We start from the raw sequence: 18,279 nt of genomic DNA on the forward strand, positions 1-18,279 counted from the left end.
TTTAAGATGCCTATGAGATAGTCATGTGATGTCTAGTAGCAGGAAGCTGGTTTGCAATAGAGAAGAGAGAGGCATGTACGTGGTGACTGAAGCCATGGGAATTAATGAAATGGGGGCAATTGTAGTGATTTGGATTGGCTAGAAGGCAGGAGCAAAAGTGGAGAGGGGCTGGTATTCCTCTATTTTCAGTAAATCCTTGTTTAAATTTTTAGGTCCTGTTTTGTCTGCCTTTGACTTGGTAGAAATCTTGTCTTTTGAAGTAAGTGCTTCAAATAATTCTTTTATTTATGGTTGTTGTCTTAAAATTTACATAAAAACTTTTTTTTAATTGCAGTGGTCTTACACGTGAATTTTGTTAAAATTTACAGAGTGTACACAAAAAGGTTAATTTTACCGTATATAAAAACTGTAAAAAAAAAAAAAAAAAAAGTACGTCCAGAGTTTGGATCCTTTTAAAAGGATCTGGTTAGAGCTTTATATAATGCCAAAACCTCATTTTAACAATTTTTTCTAAACTTAGTCTCCAGTTCCTTAACCAAGCTCACAAATACTAAAATGGGTGGATTTAAATTTATCCATTCTTCTCTTAACTTGATTATCACTACTTGAGGGCAGAGAGGCAAGAAAAGATCTGAAGAGTCTACAAACTGGATAGTGAGCACTATACTAACTCCAGTCTCCTGCCCATAAATTGTGAATGATTTCACTATAAATGTGTATAGTACTTTTTCATAGTACTTTTTAAAATAATTAAACAATTTTTTCTTTTTGAATAATTTTTCATCTTCAAGTACTGTAGGGATTGAAGTAGAGGTCATAATTTCATTCTAGAATAAAGAATTAGGATAACAGTATCATCTTTATTGCCAACTATAAAGATATTTTGAATTAGCTAAATTAATGTCAGTTGTGAAAAGTCAGAGTTTATAGACATGAGATACTTACAGAAGTGATAGAGGGCACCTGGGTGGCTCAGCGTTAAACTTCTGCCTTCGGCTCAGGTCATGATCCCAGGGTCCTGGGATCAAGCCCAACATCAGGCTCCTTGCTCAGCGGGAAGCCTGCTTCTCCCTCTCCCGCTCCCCCTGCTTGTGTTCCCTCTCTCGCTGTCAAATAAATAAATAAATTCTTAAAAAAAAAATAGAAGTGATTGAGTTAATTATAAATTATGTGGAAGTCTCAAGGACATTGGACATCAGATTTTAGCAGTTTATTATGCAACAGTAGAAAACTAAGACGCCTCCTTTTCTCTGTTGGACTCTGCCTTGACTGCTGTGCCTTGTATAGGGTACATGTTAATTAAAAACTGATACAATGGAAAAAAACCCAAACTACTTACTTTCGGAAATTATTTGTATTACATGATCTGATTGGATAAACTTTTGTGGCAAGGATAGGCAGTAACCAATAAATATGTATTTGGGTTCCCAGACTGTCTGTAGCCAATCATAAGCCATTGCGTTCTCTTAGGTCATAGTAGTCTGCCATTCAACATAGCAACTCAACCCAAATGCTGCTTTAGTTTGTTCTTGACAGTATGTACAAGCTCAGTGTTAAATTGAATGTCTTTGGATTTGATTTTTGGATTAGTTTCAAGTAGTCATTTGTTTTTCTGTCCTTGATTCATTGCCACTTAATACCAATCTCAAATCCAAGAAACAGATTCTTAACTGTCTTGGAAACAGTAGATTGCAGTGAAGGACGTAATTATTTTGTCTCAGTCTGAGGTCTGCCTCTTTAATTATGTGATTAGAATATTTGTTTTTGTTTGGTTTATAATTTTTATTTGAAAACTCTTAACCTAAAATTTTTATCTACTAAGCTGTGGACTTCAGTCTGGTAGATGGGGCATTAAACTCCACTAGGTAGAATTTGCCAACTCCTAGAAGACTAATTTTTCTACAGCTGCAATCTTAAAGGGCCTACCCAAATGATAAGTCTTACAGGTAAGGGCTTCTTAATTAGTGGCAGAATTTATGGACCTCTCAAGTGATTTTTTGATAATATCATAGGACCCTTGCCAGGTAATCCTTGTGTTTGACATTGCATCCCATTTAGTTCAACTCCCCCTTCCTTGCCCAGTTGATGCTCATTGGATACCTGGAACTATCTGCTTTGAGTCCAGTGTCTGGAGTTGGGACCCATTGATCATTTGTGGTGTAGTCAGAGCAAGGGCTGAGAAAACCACCCTCTTTTATTTTTTCTTTCTTTCTTTCTTTTTTTCTTTTTAACTCTCATTTTGAAAGAGATGCTTCTGGCTCTCAGTGTAGGATGTGCTGTGCTTGGTTAGTTTTGTATGTAGGTGTATGTAAGGTTGGCCTTGATTCGGAGTGCTTGGATTGATACTTAAGATTATGAGGCTTTGTGTGTGTCTTTTTTAGTGATCCCCTGATAATGTAAGAAACTGGGGGCAATTTTCTTGAGATATTTAGTGTTGGGTGTGGTTGGTTTACTTGAGTGAAGAGAGGAAAGAATGTGTTGGGAATAATCTCATAGTAGGTGTTCCTAAAGTGTATTTTCCCAGTGTTCTTATAAAGTTAGAGGGAGCTCCTGCTGAAAACAAAACATACTGCACTAGACATACTGCACTTCCCTGATAGTAAAATTTTAAAAAGTTGGGTTTTTTTTTTTTACATTTCAGTGTAACACTAACATATTTTTTGTCTTTCCCCCAAAATGTGATAGCGTACTGCAATTGAAGATGTAATACTATACTCCATCTTAGCCAAAAGGCCAAGAAGCGATAGAGATGTAATACTGATAATAAATTATAGGAAAGTAAAACGAGAGCTTTTGTATATATTTATTTTGTTTTTAGAAACTCATGTGCTGCACCCATACCCACACACATACACACACACACACTTTGAGAGTCACCTGATGTTTACATGGTCTTTTGTAAATACTTCCTATTATAATAATTAAGGTAATTTTCAAAGTGGATGAACACGTTAGGAATACATCAAGAGTTGCTTCCTATGTGGTTTATGAGCAGTTTTGTCACCTTTGGAATCATATACTATCCCATTTAATTTGGGGATAAATTGCTGACTTCATAGGGATCCTTTGCCAATGACAGAGATAAGGAACTAAATGGACTTCTGTGTTGATAAACCTTTCTGGGGTGAAAATAGCCAGTTTATATGTGAAGGAATTTAGCTGTACATGTTATTAAATCCACATCCTGATCTAAAAACTGTGTGTTCTTGGGATTCACATAGACGCTGCAATACAAGTTGCTCACCTACTCTCCTTTTGCTTCCCACCTGAAATTTATTTTCTATCAATATCTTCTTAAACATCTCAAGGAAACAGCAGCACTTAAATCTTATAAACAAACAAGTATCACATATCATGTTTGCTGTATTTTTGGATGAAGTTTGTCTACTTAATTAATAAGAGATATTTCTGAGCTTTTTTGGGGGGGGGGTCTAAGTCTCTCTCACTGCTTCTTTTTGTTTCTGTTTTTTTGTCTCTGGCCATCCTGGATGAATATCTGTCAAGTGGGTAGATGCTCAAAGGTGCAAGGAATCTGGCAATCATCTGGGGAGTATATACATATATATATAAAACATTTACAGGGCAATTTGGCATTATCTATCAAAATAAACAATGTACAGGCTCTTGGGCTTGCTTGCATGTATGTTCAGATATACCAGTTTGCTGGGTTGTTTGCTGTAGCAGACCCCTGGAAACCACACATCACGATACACTGGAGTTCTTTACAACCTTTAGAAAGGATAGGTCTATGTGTGCCTCCAGGAAGTGTGTGTGTGTGTGTGTGTGTGTGTGTGTTTGCTGGTACATGGCCTTTTTTTGGTTTTGTGCATTTTGGGGATTGTTTCAAACAGTAGTTGTCTTTAGGCTTTAGAAGAGGGATTTGGGTGTCTGGAAGGAAGCTTTTACTTTACATTTATAGCTTCCTATCACTTTTGAATTATTTGTACTCTGTATGTATTGCTTTTAGTTTTCAGAAAGCACATGTGAAGAGAGGCAGATATAATTTTTTTAAGGATTCATTTATTTGAAAAAAAAAGATTTATTTATTTGAGAGAGAGTGTGTGCACGAGTGGAGGGAGGGACAGAGGGAGAGAATCCTTAAAACAGACTCCCCACTGAGGGCAGAGCCTGATGCAGGGCTTGATCCCTTGACCCATGAGATCACAACCTAAGCCGAAACCAAAGGTCCAAGAGTCGAACGCTCAACCGACTGAACCACCCAGGCGCCCCAAGGCAGATGTAATTTTTTTTTTTTCAAAGATTTTATTTATTTATTTGACAGAGAGATAGAGAGCACAAGTAGGCAGAGAGGCAGGCAGAGGGAGAGGGAGAAGCAGACTCTCCACTGAGCAGGGAGCCCGACGTGGGGCTCGATCCCAAGACCCTGGGATCATGACCCGAGCTGAAGGCAGCCGCTTAACCGACTGAGCCACCCAGGCGCCCCAGGCAGATGTAATTTTAACATTATTTCTAGAGGGGCATAGACTTGTGCTCTGAAAGAGACCTTGGACAGTCATCCTCAATTTAAGGCTGAGAAAAGTCAGATTTAGGAAAGCATCTGCAAAACCTGCACTAGAATTCGGGTCCCAAGGACAGCAGAAGCTTATGAATATATTGACTTGTTCTATTGTTACTTTATTTATCTAACTGATGTCCATTTCTCATTGTGAAGAATTGATTTTGGAAGACCCAATAAAATGTTGACCTTTGTAATGTAAGATAGTTCTTAAGGTAACTACCTCTAGCAGTAAAGATAAAGTGATAGTGGTAACTTTTGGCCACATTTTGTAACTTTGGAGGCCCAATCCCTTAAAAGTGAATTCATTTATGAGTTCTGTAAATTTTAATATTTGAATGAATTTGTGTTTAGAGTCCAAAGCTTCCCTGTTTGATTTGAATACCTCGCTGACTCTTCTAGATTTTTTTAAATTGATTTTACTGAGTTTTCGTTCCATCTGGTATCCAGGGGTTGAGTAGATGGAGAAATAATTTTTGTGACTTCAAAAGGGCTTGCTATTTAAGGGTGAAGTGTACTGTGAAAGATGGTAGGGAAATTGTTTAAAGGAAGAAAACATATATTGAGGAGAAGCTCTCAGTTGCTGAAAATATGAGCAGTTCTTCTTTTAACTATGAGTTGAGTCTTTTTTCCTGGCTCTTCAAGGTCAGAAACAATTTTCTCTTTATTCAAACCAAGTAGGGGTGCCTGGGTGGCTCAGTCAGTTAAATGTCTGACTCTTGATTTCAGCTTTCAGCTCAGGTCGTGATCTCAGGGTCACGAGATCGAGCCCTGTGTGTGGGCTCTGCGCTCAGTGGGGAGTCTTTTGGAGATTCTCTCTTTCCCTCTCCCTCTCCTTCTGCTTCCCCTACCTCTCCCCCCCACCCCACCTTGCACTTGCACTGTCTCTCTTTCTCAAATAAATAAATCTTAAAAAAAAAAAAAAACAGGCAAAGAAATTGGTAGTGTTAAAGCTGGTAGTTCAACATGGAACTGGAGATAGTCAATGAATATTTTTTATGGTTGATTGACTCTAGGGCTCCAGCAATAGAAACATATTTAGTAATGTTATCATTAGTTGTTGGGGGGGGGCGCCTGGGTGACTCAGTCAGTTAAGTGTCTGCCTTCTGCTCAGGTCATGATCTCAGGGTCCTGGGATCAAGCCCCACGTCAGGCTCAAGTCTGCTGCTCCCTCTCCCTCTGCTCGTCTGCCCTGCTTGTGCGCTCACGCGCGCACTCTTTCTCTCTCAAATAAATAAATAAAATCTTAAAAAAAAATTAGTTGTTGAATTTAGGATAAATATCTGTCTTTGCTTGTATAGGTGGGGAGAAGTTACTCTTCCAAAATTTAAATAATCAATAGGCCTCTCAAAATGGGCACTTTATTTGAAAATAATTTGATTAGGCTGATAAGGTGAATCTTTGCTTCAAAGGAGAGGGTTTTCAGGAAATAAAGGAGCCTTTTTTTTTTTTTTTTTTTTTTTAAAGATTTTATTTATTTGACAGAGAGAGAGACAGGGAGAGAGGGAACACAAGCAGGGGGAGTGGGAGAGGGAGAAGCAGACTCCCCGCAGAGCAGGGAGCCCGATGCGGGACTCGATCCCAGGACCCTGGGATCATGACCTGAGCCGAAGGCAGACGCTTAACGACTGAGCCACCCAGGTGCCCATAAAGGAGCCTTTTAAAAACATCTTGAGGGGGCGCCTGGGTGGCTCAGTCAGTTAAGGGTCTGCCATCGGCTCAGGTCCTAGTCCTGGGTCCTGGGATCAAGCCCTGCGTCAGGCCTCCTGCTCAGTGGGAAGTCTGCTTCTCTCTCTCCCACTCTTGTGCGCGCACATGCATGCGCTCTCTTTCTCTCTCTCTCTCTCGTAAGCGCGCTCTCTCTTCTCTCAAATAAATATATAAAATCTTTTAAAAAAATAACATCTTGAGGATCAGAGTCAAATCATGTCTGTGCAGTTTTAATCAGTAAAGTTTTGGTTGAATTTGAAAGGGAAAAGAGGTTCATATAGGGCCAAGAACAGATAGAGTGGCAAATTTATCTTTGTAATCCCACATCCTTAGGGAGGAATCCAGTCTGTATAGCCACGTTAGTTCTGTTGTGAATGTGGACTGAGCAATGGAATTGGATAGTCTGGCAGTTGACTGAATTTGAACAGTCACATTAGGTAAGACTGGAAAGCTAGATTGGAGGATGCCAATGTTAGTGTTTCCTGGTTTGTTGCCAGTATCCTTTCTAGTAATGGAGATCAATTAGAAACCTGTTAACACCAGTTCAGGTGAGAGAAAACTGCATAGAAATGGATAAATGTGGAATGTGTTAGGAAGCAAGAGTGCTGACAGGACTTGCTGATAGATGGGAACCCTAGGAAAAGGGGTTTTTTTGGCTTAAGCAGTTGGGTGGAACATGGTGCTGTTTAGTATTTTAGTCGTGGTATACATCTCAAATAAATATTAATGATAGAAATTGGGCTTTTTAATTCTGTGAGCTTACGGCAATGGAGAGAGAGATCTCGGGGGAAAAGACGCTAGTTTCTTGGAAACTCAGGGTAGAAAATTACTCTGGCATGTTAGAACGCATTTTATTTAAAAAAATTAATGATGATTACGTGCTAATGTATGGAAAGTCTTTCTTAAAGTATTAGAACATATGATTTGTTCCCAGGGTCCAGCCTTGAAAGTAGGCATGAGCCTGTCAATGATTAGCCCAGGTCTCCCTTAATAGTGGTGCTCAGAATTCATTGGGAAAAGAAGCATACTTTTCAACAGAGTTGCCACTTGAAAATGAAATGGGAATTGAAAGCTAGAGTATATAAATATACCTTCTATCAGATATTTTTCCATTTCCTACATGTTGAATAAAAGACCATACCTGATCTAAGAATCAGTCATAGGAATGACGAAGTTTTGGGTTAGGAGAACTCAAAAGAGTTGAGTTCTGAATTCAGATCCCTTCATAGCCATGTGATCATGACTTCTGAGCTTCTCTTTCCTTATTTGTAAAATACTTGCTCCGCATGCCTCACAGAGCTGTTAAAAATCCCAAATAAGATCATGAATGTCAGAGTACTTTGGAGACTGAGGCAGTGACTGATATTTGTGAGGAAATGGTTATATAGCTTAAAGCATTTAACACAGGATGACCTCAGAAGTACTTTTAACGAAGACCAGGAGGATGGGGGAGTAGTGCGTGGATCGTACGTCTGTTGTGAATCTTGAGGCTGCGGTTTCCACTAGGTTGTCATACCTAACTGTACGGACCGGACCTATTCTCAGTGGTCTTATAATTCTTAACCAAAGTGTCTTGTGAAACAGACGGCCCCAGATACATTTCAATGATATAAAGATGATAAAATGTGAAAGGAAGTTTGGTTTTGCTGTCTTATTTGGTAGTTGGAACTGTATTCCTGGTCTTCATGCCAAAATGAAAGACAGCAAAATATGGTTAGTATTTTTTACTTTAAGTTTTCTCCTCTTTAGTTGACCTTTGGGCTATGGCATGGGATTTTGTTTGGTTTGGGAGTATCTTTTCCTTAAGAAGCAAAAAGTATAAATATGCCAGAGGCTTACAAGCAGTTGAAAGCAACTGTTGGTCAGCAAGAGAATGGAAGGGGGGACAAAAGGTTGGGGATGGCAAAAAGCAAAGGAAGAGAGAGGAAAAAACGTAATTGAAAGAGGAGAAAAAGCTTAAGTCATTTCAAAAAGTCTCAAGTTTTCTTTAAAAATAAATCTGTCTTTGAGTTCAGGCACTAAAAATTGACGTGATTAAAGGAGGGATTAGTCCTATGAGGGCAATGAATAAAATTAGGGAAGGATGGAGGACAGGTCTTCATGAGGTTAGAAGGTAGGATGGTGGAGAGGAAAGAGAAGGTCCTCTGTGGAAATCTGGTTCCTTTATAAGGATTTACAACCTGAAGATAGGCTGGATTACTGTATTAGTTGTATGTAAAGTGTGCTTTCTTGGGGGTGCCTGGGTGGCTCAGTCAATTAGGCGTCTGACTAACTGAGTCTGATTTTGGCTCAGGTCATGATCTCAAGGTCATGAGATTGAGCCCCATGTGGGGCTCCACGCCCAGCACTTTCTCCCTTCTCCCTCTCCCTCTGTTCCTCTCCCACCTTCCCCACCCCCCCAACACATGCTTTCTCTCCCTCTCTCTCAAAATTAAATAAATAAAAATAATAAAATGTGCTTTCTTGCTGAGGTATATGAAGTCAGCCTCCTCCTCCCTCTGCTTAAATAAGCCCAGTGCTATGTAATTCCAGTCAACTGGGAAAAGTATTTTACCAACAAGAGCTAGTTTTTTCATTATTAAGAAGATCTGGTCTGAATTCATTGGCTTTTTTTGGTTTGATTCAGACTACATTATTGTCTATTTAAAATATTTCCCTGATGTCGATTTAAAAAAATCTTTTCTAATTTACTTTTCCTTCTGAATTCATTGTTTTTGAAACATTTTTTAAAAAGGCAAACAAAATGGAGAGATTATGACAAACCTCTCTAGCTGAAATCCCTCTTTATTTACTTTCTCTGTTCTTTTTCCCACCCTCACTCCCTAGAGACAACTATTACCCTGAATTTAGTGTGCATCCTTGCAGTGCAGTGTGTCTGTGTGTGTGTGTGTGTGTGTGTGAGTGTGAGAGAGAGAGAGAGAATGTGTGTGAATATATAAATTCTATGACAGTCATTTGTTTTTTTGCTTATTGTTTTTCAAGATCTATCCATCTGGATTCATATAAATCTAGGTCCCTCGTTTTAGCTGTTTAATTTTTATTTCACTATGAATATTTCAGTTTTTCCAAACCCTTTGATGGATCTTTAAGTTGTTTCCATTTATTTGCTGTTATAGAACTCCAGTGAACAACAGCCTCATGTGGATCCCTATGCTTTCCTTGTCGTCCTCCTCCTCCTTCTTGTTGTGATAGTTGTTCTTGCTGTTTCCCTGGTTTGATTTTTTTTTTTTTCCTCAGTATCTTACCTGAATTCTCCCACTTGGGCCACCACTTAGGTATTCATATCATCACTTGGGGGAGGGGGAGGGATGAGGAGACCCTTTCATAACTGAGAATGCCAACTTTTATTAGGGTCAGAGGTTCTAAAATTTTCTTTTCCTATGGATTCTTTTTGGAATCTGCTAAATTTGGCAACTTTTGCATTCCAGTATTTTGTATTTTTATTGTCTCATATCCAGTAGCTATTTTTCATAAATGTTAATGACTCCTCACCTCTTTCTTTAAACCCTTCCTCTTTTACTACTTTTTAACTCCTAGAATACGTCCCACCAAGCGTAGGACTGTTCACTGATCTCCAGTCCAGTTCAGGGAATTCTTGTGTTACCTTCTAAATTCAGCATGATCCAGACATAGCTGATATTCATGAAAGAGTTTCTTGGAGCATTCTTAGCCAAATTAAGCATTAAAAAATATAAGCCTTCACCTTATATTAGAATTATTACTGATAAAGTTTGTTCAGGGACCATATGTTTCAATGATCAGAGTTTTCGTTTATAATTTTTTTGTCTGGAGTCTTTAATCCACTCTACTTTCTTAATTATTGCAAGGTTGAGTATATTTTTAATTTTTATGCTCCGTGTCTTTTCCCCTTTAAATGTGGATGCTATTCAGAGCTTTGAGCGCTTGGAATGCTGAAGTGTTACACATGAAAACTGTTACTCTTCTCTAATAATACACTCTGCCTGCTGCAAGTGTTTGAGTAGGACTTCCTTTCTTAACAACTAATTTGGGCCGCCACGTCATGTATGAATATATAGTCATGATATTTTCACCTCATGAATATGTGAACTATCTTTAAGAATTTGATAAGAATTTATGTGTGAAGTATTTTTTTTAACAATTGATCAGACCTTAATGTTGGCCTTAGTAATAAGTGTAACCATGCAATATCAGATGCCTGTGTATTTTCTCACAGATTTATTCATGTGTTAGGATATGGTTCAGGTCACAAGTATTGTGGTTGGAAAGTAACCTTTGGATCTAAGTTTACTCCAGTTTTAACTTGAGCGAAGCATTCCATCAAAAGTATAAGCTCTGTCTGTATGCTCAGATATATGTCATATCACCTGACAGGCAGTTTTGTTTAGAGAATTATTTCCCGTTTGCCACTGTAATCACTAAGTTTGAATGGAGTTCTTTACCTGCTCTTTATCACATCAATCCCACAATTTATACTGGGGAGAGATGTTCCTATTTTAAATCTTTCTTTAGAATAGGATAATATGATACACTAACAGTATGGAGTTTTTTTTTCCCTTTCACTCTGGAAACTACTATAACAATTTTGGTACCTAACTCAAAAATAATTTTTTTTCTCTAACCGTAGTTACCTTGTTGGGATATTTCATCAGGATACATAACAGAAGCCTTCCGTTTTTGTGGGAGTAAAAATATAAAGAACTTTCTTCTTGAAGTTATATTTTGTTTACATAATTCTTTTTTTTTTTTTTAAGATTTTATTTATTTATTTGACAGAGAGAGCGAGAGAGCACAAGCAGGGGGATCAGTAGAAGGAGAGGGAGAAGCAGGCTCCCTGCCGAGCAGGGAGCCCGATGTGGGGCTCGATCCCAGGACCCTGAGATCATGATCTGAGCCGAAGGCAGACGCCCAACCGTCTGAGCCACCCAGGCGCCCCTACATAATTCTTTTAAAAACACCTTTTTCCCCCTTCTATTAAAATAAAACCTCATTAAAAAAAACCCTAAACTTAAAAAGCCTAACTAAAGGCAGCCGTCCGTCTTCATGCAATGTCTTGTCAGGAAGCTCCCGTAGCGGGTACACCAGTGTGCTAGAGCAGTTCTTGTCTCTCAGTGGCTTCCCAGCATTGTTACCACTAGAACAGGGACTGCGCGTTTGTTAGGGGGAAAATGCAGCTCTGTATCAGCTCTTCATAGGTCTTACCTTACCCGTGACTCATTAATACTAATAAACCTGAAGCTTGTTAGTAAAACAAACTTTGTTAATAAATTTGACATAGAGGGGAAACTTTTTTTTTTAAATATATGGATTTACTGTCTAATCTTTCAAGAACAGAAATGGAAAAGAAAAAGATTAATTCAGCCATTTATTAAATAAACGTTTATTTCTGGCCTCCCTTGTGCCATACACAAAGGGAGTCTGGGAACAAACAGACAGGAGTCTGCCTTTCATACATTCCAGGTATTTTAAGGTAGATGATTTTATGTGCTAGAGAAAAAAATGAAGTAATGAAGGAGGAATAGGAGTGTGGCCTTGGGGAAGGGGATGACATTTTAAGGGCGTCAGGGAAGGCCTCACAGAAGATGGTGACTATTACAGAAAGACCCAACAATGGTGAGGGAGCGTGCCAGGAGAATATCTAGGGGAAGAGTTACCCAGGTAGAGAAAAAGGCAAGTACAAAGCCCTGAGGCAGGAATGGGTCTGTTCTGTCTCAGGAACAACAGCAAAGAAGGGCAGTTTGACTGGAACATAGTGAGGTCAGGAAAACATAATTGGAGGTGAGGCCAGAGAGGTAATGAGGTCCGATTGTGCAGTCCTTTTTCAGCCATTACAAGGATTTTGGCTTTTACTCCAAGTGAGATGGGAAGTCATTGGAGGTTCCATGAGAGGCCATGATTAAGCTAAAAAGGTAATACCAAAAAATACTGTATCTTGGCTTTGCCTTCAGAAACTTTGGATTCTTTCTTTTTTTTTTTTTTTAAGATTTTATTTATTTATTTGACAGAGATAGCGAGAGAGGGAACACAAGCAGGGGGAGTGGGAGAGTGAGAAGCAGGCCTCCTGCGGAGCAGGGAGCCTGATGTGGGGCTCCATCCCAAGACCCTGGGATCATGACCTGAGCCAAAGGCAGACGCTTAACGACTGAGCCACCCAGGCGCCCCTGGATTATTTCTTATAATAATTTTTTTATTTAACTAATGACTGGTTTTAACTAATGGCTCCTGGTGAGTAGCCAGATTTAAACATTTGTGTCAGTACTATAAATTTCCCTGAAATACAGACCTTAGGTATTTCAGTTAAATTCAAAGAAAGAAAGTATGATAGGAAAGTCTGTCTATAGGTGTTCATTCCTAGGTGACCCTTCTTTATTATTGATTTCTCCTTATGAATTGTCTTGGAAAAAAAAAAACACGGGTGTATTCTGTGCAAGACATTGTATTCACCCTTAGATGTAGGAGGATATATATGTGTGTGTGTGTGTATGTATGTACCTTTGTAGCTACTCTGTTTTAACATATGTCTCGAACATTTTTATTATGAAATATAAAACATAGAAAAATACATAAAACATAACTATAGTTTAAAGATGAATTATAAAAAGAAAGTACCTATATAACCACCAGTTAGACCTAGAAATATCTCATTGCCGGCACCTAGAAGCTTGCTATATTGTGTATGCCTTTTAGATCATAACCCATACTCTTGTGGAGAGTCTGACATTTGTGATAATCATTTTCTCTATGATTTTACCACCTAGGAATCCTTACAAACCATTATAATTTAGTTTTGTCTGTTTTTGAACTTTATATAAATAGAATAATATAGTATGTGTTCTTCTGTGTCTTCTTTCAGAACCTAACAATATGTTTGTAACTTTCATCCATGTTGTTATGTAGAACAGTAGTTTAATTTCACTGCCATATAGCTTCCTGTTATATGAATGTACCATAATTTGTGTATCCATTCTACTGTTGATGTTTTTGGCTGCTATGAACATTCTTGTCTATGTGTGCTGATGGATGTGCAGGAATTTCTCTGGGCCATTTTTGGGAGTGGAATTGCTGGATCTTTAGTTTTATTAGATAAAACTGTTTTTCAAAAGTGGTTGTATTAATTTGCCCTCCTACCTACAGTGTGAGAGGTGTCCCTGTTCCTCCCAGTCCTCATCAGTATTGTCAGACTCCTTACATTTTGCTGATCCACTGGGCCTGAAAATGTTCATTGTAGCAAATTAACTGAGAAACCAAAGCCTTACACTTAAAAAATTTGTTTTACAGGGTAAGGAACTAAAGGTAGTGGTTTCTGTTTAAGAATCACCAACATTCAGCATTTTCATTTCTTAGAGTTGGTTGGCATCTTCCGCCTGGGACTACTTACAGAGTCTTAAGAGGTATTTGTCTGTCTACCCTCAGAGGGTCAGGAACCTTGTCTGTCTTTTTTTTTTTTTAACCTCTGTGTCTGAAAGAATGCCTTGCACAGTTGGTGTTGAGTAAATATTTGTTAAATGAATTCAGCCTGACTCTTGCTACTCTTAACTCTTCTGATCAAGACTGGCCTGTTTTAGCATCAGTAGTTGAGGACAGTTTTTGGTGAGGGCTCCTTCCATTATTGATAGTAACTAGACTAGTTTATGAAAATAAGAGAAGCTTATTTGTAGGTGTACCGGTTAAAATTAGTGTTTAGATTTTCAAGAAAAGATTCTATTTTTAAGGAATCACCCAGTATGTATGCAGTACTTATTTTCCCACAAAAGGGAAGAGAGTGCTAGAATTTTCTGCTTATGTTAGGCTTCTGGAAGCCTGGCAACCACTCTTAGCCCTGTTTCTGTTTTGAGTTACTTTGTAGGCTATGGTCGATAATTAGGGTGGTGGTGGTGTTTTAGTTAAGACATCTCCTCAGTCTTCACCAGGAACCTCATTATGGTAGTTGTTCGTTTAAACCATAGAATACATTGCTTTGCTTAAATGTATCTTGCTTTCATGTAGTTGACCCACAGAGCACTTTTTATAAAGGACATTTGACATAAAAACGAAATAATTCTTTGAACAGTTTGTGAGGTAACTGGCAAATGTGATGATGACCCCCCTCTTGTACATGTTGACACGAAGCAAACCATTTATTTCATTTTTGCTGCATTCATAGGCCAGTTGATTAAAAGAATTAGCTTGGATTTTTCAGACTTCCATATCAAAGTATAATCTTTTTCAGAGATGACTAAAAAATAGCATATCCAGAACTAGTGATAAAATATAAGAATGGTGATTTTGACTAGGAATTCCTAGCAAATGTATTACCTGCTTTTGTAAGGTTTTCCCTTTCAGAATAGCCAAAATAAGTAAAGACTTGTATGAGATTCAGAATCTGGTTAAGTCTGATTCATCATCTCTATTTCCAACAGAGGTTTCCTGTTAGACAAGACAAATTAGAGTCTTCCTACTGACTTAACTTGGTGAGTTTTTACATAGTTTTCTTTTAAACATAGTTTAAGATCATGAGGAAAAAAGCAGAATGAAATACACAGAAATATTTACCATGACTTTAAAAAATGCATATCTTGAGTGCAGTCTATGGTTTCATTTCAGTGCAAATGGTATGTAAAGTTGGAAGTCATAGAAGGTAAACATGTAAGGTTTTTTTTTTTTTTTAATAATGAGCATTACAAATGATGTTAAAGAAACATTTTTCATATGTGACTTGAAAAGAAGTTTTATTTTAAATATTCTCTCCTGGAGTAAACCATAGCTATTTGTTCAGATCCTCTCTGGTGACTGCAGCATATAATGTAAGGCTTTTGCACTAATGGTGGAAGGGAGAAAAGTTGGGATTTACATTTGTAATCAGTGGTTGATAATACATGATATAGAGAGAGACCTTAGAGTAAGATGATTTTTCTCCCTAGAGAAGATCTTCAGGGAAATGAGAATTACAGTTTATAAAAGGAAATAAAGCAAGCCATGGGCTTCATTTTACTCTGTTCAAGGCATTTGATTCTGAGCAAATTGCCTTTGTGTATGTATGTAGAGCTTATCTCTTTATGGGTAACTTAAAAAAATGTTCCTGCCATTCAGGCCAGCATCTTAAAAATTTTACTTTTTCATGTGAGATTCATGCCTCAAATGTTTATGTATGTTTTTACAGAGTTTTATTGGGTAAAATAGGTATTACAGCATTTTAGTCTTTTAAAATCTGACACAAACTGTTGGGAGCCAGGAAATTCTGTTAAGACAGACTTTCTGTCTAACTTGCCCCTGTTTTGTCTGCCTGTGTGGTTTTACTTTTTCCTTGTGTCATGAATTTTGGAATGAACATTTAAAACTGAGAACTTCCTGCCCGTCCTTTGTTCCATTTAGCTTAGTTAGAACCCTTAACATTAACATAGAAATTGGCTTATTTTTAATAACTTTATTTATTTATTTTAAAGATTTTATTTATTTATTTGACAGAGAGAGACACAGCGAGAGAGGGAACACAAGTAGGGGGAGTGGGAGAGGGAGAAGCAGGCTTCCCGCGGAGCAGGGAGCCCGATGCGGGGCTCGATCCCAGGACCCTGGGATCATGACCTGAGCCGAAGGCAGACGCTTAACCGACTGAGCCACCCAGGCGCCCCTATTTTTAATAACTTTAGAAGAGGGAATTTATTTTCTGCAGATGGTTTCTAAGTAAGGAGCGTGGACATGGATCCATGTGAACAGTCATCAGATTTTTTCTAGTAAGACCACGGTTAAAGGAGATTAAAGCAAAAATACACTTCATTCTCTCTTTCATAGTTGAAGGGAGACCTTAGAGTCTCTTACAAAGAACAGTGTCTCCAGAGAATACGAAATTCTGTACTGCTAGATAGTAGTAGTTAATGCTGAAGAGAATGGTTGCCCTTGTAGTATACCAGATTTTCTGGAGTAGATGGGCCTTTTCAGCTTTGAAGTTAATGAACTTAGTCCACATAGTATACCCTAAGACCAGTTTAGATGATCTTCTTTGCTATGTATTCCTTGAGCTCTTTCTGTAGCCAAATTGTGTTAACTAAGAAATATTTTTAAATGGCTTGACTAAAGTATAGATGGCCGAAGAGAACTGCCTGTTGAATTTGGTTTCCAGAAAGGCCAGAGGACCTTGTGGGGATATGCAACCTCTGCCTGTTTGTTTCATGAAATGAGTCTTCTGTTTTTGAACTCCTTGCAGATTGGACACATTTAAATTGTATTAGGGCCAAGCCTTTCATCTGTTTACTATTTGAATTTTATAAGGTTCTTCGTAGTTTGTAGTGAGGGGAGAGGGTGAAAAACTATAACCTCCCAAATCTCGAAACAGCTTTGAGAATATAATTATATAATAAACATATCTTCTTAGCCATAAGGTTTTTTCCCCTCTTCCTCCTCCTTCTTTTTTTAAATTCTGTTCTAGCTCTTGTTTTAGAATGAATTTTCTCAACCTAGAGGAGAAATCTTTGATAACACGTGGGATGTGTTAAAATCTTCATCTTTCCTAAGTTTGCTCTTTGTGGCCCTGGAGATTTTTGTCCAAGTCATCAGTGGAATCAACACATAATTATAATTTGTGAAAAGAGAGAAGTTGCTGATTATTTGGTTCTGCCTATCTAACTTCATTTCTGAAGGTGTTTTCCTTTGGAACTGAGATCCACTTTGAAGTGAAATAGCCCCTTTATAATCAGATTTGTTTGGATTCCTGTCTTTCCATTTCAGACATCTCCCAAATGATGGATTTTGAAAGTGATGTGTGGAGAAGCTTGATCTGATGAACCCTGCCTTTTTTTAAGCAGTTGGAAGAGTTGTTTTTGTTTTTACTTTTTTTCCTAGCAGGGGTTCAGTAATTAACAACATTAGCACATCACCTGATTGTATTAGCCCAGACCTTGTGAAACCTGTGCTTGGTGCAACCATGATTGCTTGTGCTGCATCCCTCATCCAAGTGGAGACGAGATGCATTTAGCTCAGTTCGTCATTTTTACCTAAATTAAAAAGCAAAGGAATTCAAGAAGTCTTTCTTGAAGGTCTGAAGAGATGAGGTCTGAAGAGATGCTATCCTATAAGACCGTTGAGTGGCATTTGCTCCTTTCCAGGACAGGCCTTTGCTTTTGGAACAGAGCATGTATTGCATCCTCCCTGGATATATTTTTGGGGTGGTGAACTATGCTAATAAGTCTGTATAACAACTTTTATAGAATTGATAGATTTTAGGGAGAGGGAATGATTCCCCAGCCTTTAACTTAGATGGGCAATAAATTTTTTTGCTCTTTCATTTTTCTGGTAACTGGAAGAGTTTCGTCCAAAGTGAGAATTATTCCATATTTTAACCTTTGAGCTGGCTGCGAAGGTCTCCTTGGGGACAAGGACACTTTGCAGTTATTTATAACCTGTAGAGAAGGGCAGTAAAAGCCTGTAAACAGCCAGCACACTCTAAGGTTTGGGAGCCAGTGGGAGCTATCTGTTGGTTATTCCACTGCTTTCCATGACTTGAGATTCTTTCATGTACCTTCTTGTTCATCTTCATCTTGGCTTTGGATGAGCCTTACTAGCCAGGCTGTTTCTGTAAATCTCCCATTTTGTAACCCTTAGATTGAGGAGAAGAAGGTAAAATAGCCTTTTTATGTTTAAAAGGATATCTAATCCTTAACAATCATTTCAGTGTCTATGCTTGCCTAAGGTATCTGTAAACTGGGGAATCTTAAAGGTACTGACCTGCATACATACTAGTATACTTGTTTCTGAGTTTTCCTTAAATAACATTAGTTGGGAGAATAATTCAGCCTCTTAATTAGATAAATATTTGGCTACGGCAGAAAATATGTTCTACAAATTAGCCTGGTATAGAAAAAACTTACTTATGTGTTCAGAGATATGTCTGTCTCTATATATTTATACAGGGACATGTTTACATGTGTATATATTTAATGTTAAATATGTTTTCTCTACATGTCAATTTTAAGGGAATCGAACCTCATGTCAGATGTGAAAATTTAAGGTCAAATCTAAGTAAAGATGCTAAAGATCTGCCTCAGTTTTATCAATATACTGGCATCTTATTATATAGGTTTCAACTTCAAAGAACTCTCAAG

The 18,279-nt window shown here is 38.0% G+C and overlaps 1 protein-coding gene across 4 annotated transcripts in view; it reads left to right on the forward strand.

The window, feature by feature from the left end:
• Positions 1 to 18,279, forward strand: part of SPOP (speckle type BTB/POZ protein) — a 67,131-nt gene that overhangs the window by 19,633 nt on the left and 29,219 nt on the right. The window contains exons 2-3 of one of the 4 annotated variants that reach the window (XM_035026895.1): positions 13,484 to 13,596; positions 14,605 to 14,655. The exons of 1 other annotated variant lie outside the window; for it this stretch is intronic. The gene's annotated coding sequence lies outside the window, so the exon portion shown is untranslated. Of the gene's footprint in view, positions 1 to 237; positions 260 to 13,483; positions 13,597 to 14,604; positions 14,656 to 18,279 lie in introns of those variants that run through there. 2 more of the 4 variants (XM_035026896.1, XM_035026893.1) reach the window with 2 other exon arrangements.

Source organism: Mirounga leonina, unplaced genomic scaffold (assembly GCF_011800145.1).
Source record: "Mirounga leonina isolate KUSES-001 unplaced genomic scaffold, KU_Mleo_1.0 Mir_200, whole genome shotgun sequence".
In the NCBI taxonomy this organism is placed as follows: domain Eukaryota; kingdom Metazoa; phylum Chordata; class Mammalia; order Carnivora; family Phocidae; genus Mirounga; species Mirounga leonina.